Source organism: Amblyraja radiata, chromosome 14 (assembly GCF_010909765.2).
Source record: "Amblyraja radiata isolate CabotCenter1 chromosome 14, sAmbRad1.1.pri, whole genome shotgun sequence".
NCBI lineage: Eukaryota > Metazoa > Chordata > Chondrichthyes > Rajiformes > Rajidae > Amblyraja > Amblyraja radiata.
In genome coordinates, this window is record NC_045969.1 from 24,884,539 (window position 1) to 24,890,538 (window position 6,000).

The 6,000-nt window shown below is 48.1% G+C and overlaps 1 protein-coding gene across 5 annotated transcripts in view; it reads right to left on the reverse strand.

Moving 5' to 3' along the window:
• The window catches only part of fndc3a (fibronectin type III domain containing 3A), a 160,027-nt gene extending 158,188 nt beyond the window's left edge, over window positions 1-1,839 (reverse strand). For 2 of the 5 annotated variants that reach the window (XM_033032829.1, XM_033032824.1), the window contains exon 1: window positions 1,290-1,452. The gene's annotated coding sequence lies outside the window, so the exon portion shown is untranslated. Of the gene's footprint in view, window positions 1-1,289; window positions 1,469-1,821 lie in introns of those variants that run through there. The other 3 variants (XM_033032826.1, XM_033032827.1, XM_033032828.1) reach the window with 3 other exon arrangements.
• Window positions 1,840-6,000: the final 4,161 nt, after the last annotated feature.

A 6,000-nucleotide genomic window follows, 5' to 3' on the forward strand; every position in this document is an offset into this window, starting at 1 on the left:
TTTTGTTGTGTATTCCCATGAACGAAACACAAGTACTGTGATTTGAAATGGAGCACCAATGCAAAATAAATACTGAATTGAATATATATAGATAGATAATCTTGACCTCTGTTCTCCATCCCCTTTCTCTCTGCCCCCAGGCTGTGCACTTGCCCTCTGCTGCCATCCTCCTCCCGGCTCCCTCCCCCACCTCCAACTCTCCCGCACCCTCCTACTGACGTTCATCCCCGCACTCTACCATTCCCCACGTGCTTTGGCTTCCCTGTGGTCCCTCACACCCCTCTTTCACATGCTCGTCCCCTTCCGTCCCTCCAGCCATTGCCTTTACCTTCCCTCCTCCCCACACATGCTTCTCTTCCCATCTCCCCACAAGACACTTCCTCCTCTCTTAGGTGCCCCTCAGCTCCAACTTTCTTCTTCATCCTCCCACCTACATACCCCCCCCCCCCCGCCCACTCCCTTGCTCGTGCACCCTATGCATCCCCCTCCTCGCACGCTCCCTCCCCCCCCCCTTGCACGCACCCCGACTCCCTCTTCCTTGCACGCACCCTCTTCCTCCCTCCTCTTTGCACGCACCCTCTCCCTCCCTCCAATTCCCCCTACCCTCTCTCCCCCTCCTCCTTACCCGTACCCTCTCCCTCCTTCCTCGTATCTCTCTACTCCTTGCACGAATCCTCTCCCTCCCAATACCGTCTCCCCCCTCATTGTTCCTCCTTCTGCCTCCTCCAAAGTCCCTCCTCCTTCCCTCATACTCTCACTCCTTCCTACCCCGCAGGAGCCCTCTCGCTCCCTCCTCCTCCACCCCCCCTCCCCCTTGTGCCACTATCTGTCCCTCCTCCCCCTTCTGCCTGTCTCTGCCTCTTCCCCCTCAAAGGTTCTTAAGATATAGGGAGCAAAATCAGGGCATTCTCCCATCGCGTCTACGCCATTCAATCGTGGGTGATCTATCTTTTCTTCTCAACCCCATTCTCCTGCCTGCTCTCTCCCCCGCCACCCCCTTTTCCTCCTTTCACCTCCACATCCCCCTTCTCCACACCTTCTCCCCCTTCACTCACTCCTCCTCCCCCCCTCTACTCTCTCCTTCTACCAGCTCCCCCCCCCCCGGCGCACGCCCCCTCACTGCTGCTCCCCCTTCCCCTCCCTCCTTCCTCACTGCCCCGATCTCTCCCCTTTCCTATTCACTTTTCTCCGTGTCTTGTTTGTTTGTTTGTTTATCGTTCCTTCCTTCCTCCCTCCCTCCCTCCGGTCCGATCGCGGACTGGCCGTACTTCCCCCGTCTGTCCACTTACCACCACCACCCCCCTCCCCCCCAAGGGCCCGGCGGGGTTGTGTTTGGACTCGCGGTTTCGGTGATGCCGCCGCCGCCTCATCTCCGGGACGGCAGCGCTCGCGAGCTCCGGGCGGCCCCAACCGTCACCGCAACCATCGCCATCTTCAATTGTCTGCGACGCGCACGCGCCGTCCGGCACTGACCCCCCGCCCCGCCGCTTCTTGGCTTTGTGAAGCCGCTGGAGGCTGGACGGAAGAGTCGAAGCGACTGCTGCAAATTGCTATTATGTGGCGCCTTTCACCTCTTCAGAACAGTTAACGAATCTATTGTCAAGTCACTGCGATAATGGAACATGCGTTTACCAATTTGATGACAGAAAGCTCCCAGAACCCGTATTTGATTAACTGAGCATGCCATGTTATATTTCAGAAAAACAAGCAACTGCAAGGGGCTGGTTTACAAATATAAGGCATAAAGTGAATTACAAAAAAAGGATCGAGGAAGGGTCCCAACCCGTAACGTCGCCTATCCATATTATCCAGAGGTGCTACCTGACCCGCTGTTACTCCAGCGCTTTGTATCTTTTTAACGTCATATTTCAGTTGGTTGTGGATAGACGTTGGCAGGTTTTTGAGCCTGCTCCGTGACGGACACTTGCTCCGTGAGCTTGCGCTACATTATTTTCTATGTCCATGCGTGGAGTTGAACAACACCTATGTGATAGCTGTTCCTTCTCGGCACTACAGTGACGTGTCAAGCCTGCAGGGCATGGTGGAATTATTAAGAATAAGGTGCGATTCAATGTACTTCTTTCCCAAGAGTTGGGCTTTCTGAACCATCCCTGGTATAATATGAAACTGGCACAATAGCAAATTTGAACCCCCAACAGCAGATGGATTGTGAGTATATTTGGCTCCAGTGATCCAACTTCTCCCTTTCAAGTTTAGAGAGATTTGACCCATTGGGATAGGGGAAGGAAAATAAACCGTTTCCAACAACTTGTGTCATTCAAATTTGTGTGCTTCTAGAATCTGAAGAATACTCATCCAAAAAGATGGTTCATATAGGAAATGAGGAGGTGCAATGAGACCTGGGTGTGCTTGTACTTCAGTCACTGAAGGTAAGCATGCAGGTATAGCGGGCAGTGAAGAAAACTTAAGGGCCTGTCCCACTTTCACGACCTAATTCACAACCTTTTTTACCCGTGGACATTTTTTATCAGGCTAGAAAAAACGCCCCGAAATACTTGATGCCACGAGTACCTACGACTAGCATCACAGCCTGCTGCGACCTACCTACGACCTCGTGATGACCATGCTGTGAGTATGATTCAAGGGCAAACCTGGCAGAGGTTGTGAATTAGGTCGTGAAAGTGGGACAGGCCCTTAATGGCATGTTGGCTTTCATTGCGAGAGGATTTGAGTTTAGGAGCAAGGAGTTCCTACTGCACTTGTACAGGGCCCTGGTGAGACCACGCCTGGAGTATTGTGTGCAATTTTGGTCTCCTAAATTGAGGAAGGACATTATTGTGATTGAGGGAGTGCAGCAAAGGTTCACCAGGTTAATCCCCGGGATGGCGGGACTGACATATGATGAAAGAATGGGTCGACTGGGCTTGTATTCACTGGAATTTAGAAGGATGAGAGGAGATCTTATAGAAAAATATACAATTCTTAAAGGATTGGACAGGCTACATGCAGGCTAGCTGCAGGAAAAATGTTCTCAATATTGGGGAGTCACGGTGGCGTAGCGGTAGAGTTTCTGCCTTACAGCAAATGCGGCGCCGGAGACCCGGGTTCGATCTTGACTACGGGTGCTGTCTGTACGGAGTTTGTACGGTGTCCGCATGAGTTTTCTCCGAGATCTCCAGTTTCCTCCCACACTCCAAAGACGTAAAGGTTTGTAGGTTAATTGGCTTGGTGAATGTAAAAATTGTCCCTCGTGTGTGTAGGATAGTGTGAATGTGCGGAGATCGCTGGTCGGCGCGCACCTATTTTTCTATGTTTCTATATCGAAAAGGGGTACATAATTGGCTTACCTTCTATACTCATGATTGTGTAGCCGGGCACGGTGCGAACTCCATCTTCACGTTCGCCGACGACACCAACGTTGTTGGATGAAATACAGATGGTGATGAGTCAGAGTATAGAAGTGAGATCGACCGATTGACCAAGTGAAGACAGCACCACAAGCTGGCTCTCAATATCATTAAAACCAATGAACTGATTGTGGACTTTGCAAGAGGAAGGATGAGGACCCACAATCCTGTTTATATCAACCATATTTAATTTTTAATTGTTGTTAACTTAGTTCTAAATTTAACTTGGATGATACAGTTTCATCTACTGAGGAAACTAATCAGAGAAATAAGAGCTCATTGAACCAAGTTCCAAAAATGTTCAAATTTCTCAGTTTTCTATCAGAATAGACGCTCATTTATTACATTAGGTTTCTCAATTCGAAGAGCAAAAAGTTGCACATGCTGGAAATCCAGATTAAAAACTGAATAGATTGGAAAAGATCAGCAGGTCAGACAGGATCTATAGATGCAGAGTTAACATAGAAATAAAGTTAACTAATGAAAAGTAATCTATCCAAACTCTTTCTCTTTCCACATTTGCTGCTTGACTTGCTGAGTATGTTCGGCCATTATGTTTTTAATTATTGGCATTTCCATGGACAGACATTGTCATGAATTGCAGTGATACATTTCTGTAGCCATCTACAGGTCAACCAAACTCTGCTCAATAGGACGTGCACTTTGCCTGGTAATTTAACTTCTCGATTATTGCGAAGTGCCATACACATGATGTGCTCCACACTTTCACCAGAATGCCTACATAAACCTGCTGCTGTCCACCATCATAGCTGTCTTGATGTCATTACTATTATTCTTCTTGACAATGTCCAACATAATATTTAAGATTCTTTCTTTGTGGATTTATCCATCTTGGGTGTATTTAGAGTATGTCAGCAGACATACTCTGATGGGATATCTGTGAATTGTTGCTATCCGGTTTATCTGGTGCTGCAGACTGGAGCCATGTGGGTGAATGCTGACAGTTAAAACAACATCATGTTAAGTGGGCAAAATTTAATTGAATAGTCTCCCTGAAAACATTAAAATAAATTCCCAAAGAAACATTATGTTTTCATGTGAGTCCACAATTACTGCATAAGGGAATGAAATGAAAAGATTTACAAGTAGTACAAAACTAGATGGAAGGGCATGTTGTGATGATTCATGTATCAATAGATTGAGTGACTGGGCAAAACATGACAAATAGAGTTTAATGGGTGGGGGGGGGAGTGTGAAGTCATGCAGTTCAGTAAGAGGGATCAACAGTTGGTTTGTTGTCCAGGTAGAGAGGTTGAAGTCTGAGGGATGGTGTTCAGAGGGACCTGTGTGTTCTGGTGCATGGAGGAAGGATTTTCCTGTCAGGAAAGGCTGAGCAGTTGGGTTTGTGGTTTTGGAGTTTGAATGACCTTATTCAAGCATGGGATCTGGGAAGGGGTTCATGATGCGAGTGGAAGTTTTTTCTCTCAAAGAGATTGGATCTCTGGGGTTCTGTGTCCCGAGAATGGTGGAGGTCAGATCATTTACTGGTCTTTGGGTGGAAATGGAGAAAAGTTTGAAGGATCAAAGAATTAGGAAATGTAAGGAGCTGGGTGGCCAACTCCTAACCCTATCTTCTCGTGTCCTTGTGCATATACTGCAATTGGAGTTACATCCTGTGCCATCCAACATTCTTTAGCTTTTGATGATAACATCTGCATGAAAGCAGCAATTTGACATGCCCTGTCAATGATGAAATCCTGTGTATTGAAGAGTTGTATCTGTATATTCATTTGCAAGCCCACACATAAGCCAATGACAACACTCAGATTAGCTGTGATGGATATACACTATCCAGACCCAAAATACTTTCCTGACCTCAATTTTATAGCACAGCAGCAGAAGCTGACCTAGGTTCAAAAGAACCTGAGCCCTCTGAGCCCTCTCCTCTACTCCCTCTTCACCTACAACTGCACACCTGTACATGATACTAACACCATTATCAAGTATGCAGATGATACAATGGTGATTGACCTCATCAGCGACAACGATGAGTCGGCCTATAGGGAGGAGGTCCAGCTCCTAGCAGCATGGTGCGCTGACAACAACCTGGCCCTTAACACCAAGAAGACCAAAGAGCTCCTTGTGGACTACAGAAGGTCTAGGGATGGCACGCACACCCCCGTCCATATTAACGGGACAGTGGTGGAACGTGTTTCCAGCTTCAGGTTTCTGGGGGTCAACATCTCTGATGACCTCTCTTGGACCCATAATACCTCAACACTGATTAAGAAGGCTCACCAGTGTATCTTCTTCCTGAGGAGACTAAAGATGGTCCATCTGTCTCCTCAGATTCTGGTGAACTTCTAACGCTGCACCATCGAGAGCATCCTTACTAACTGTATCACAGTATGGCATGGCAACTGCTCTGTCTCTGACCGGAAAGCACTGCAGAGGGTGGTAAAAACCACCCAACGCATCACCGGTTCCTCACTCCCCTCCATTGAGGCTGTCCAGAACAAGCGATGTCTGCGAAGGGCGCGCAGCATCGTCAAGGACTGCTCTTACCCCAACCACAGATTGTTTACCCTCCTCCCATCTGGGAGGCGCTACAGGTCTCTCCGTTCCTGGACCAGCAGGTTCAGGAACAGCTTCTTCCCTCTGGTTGTTACCC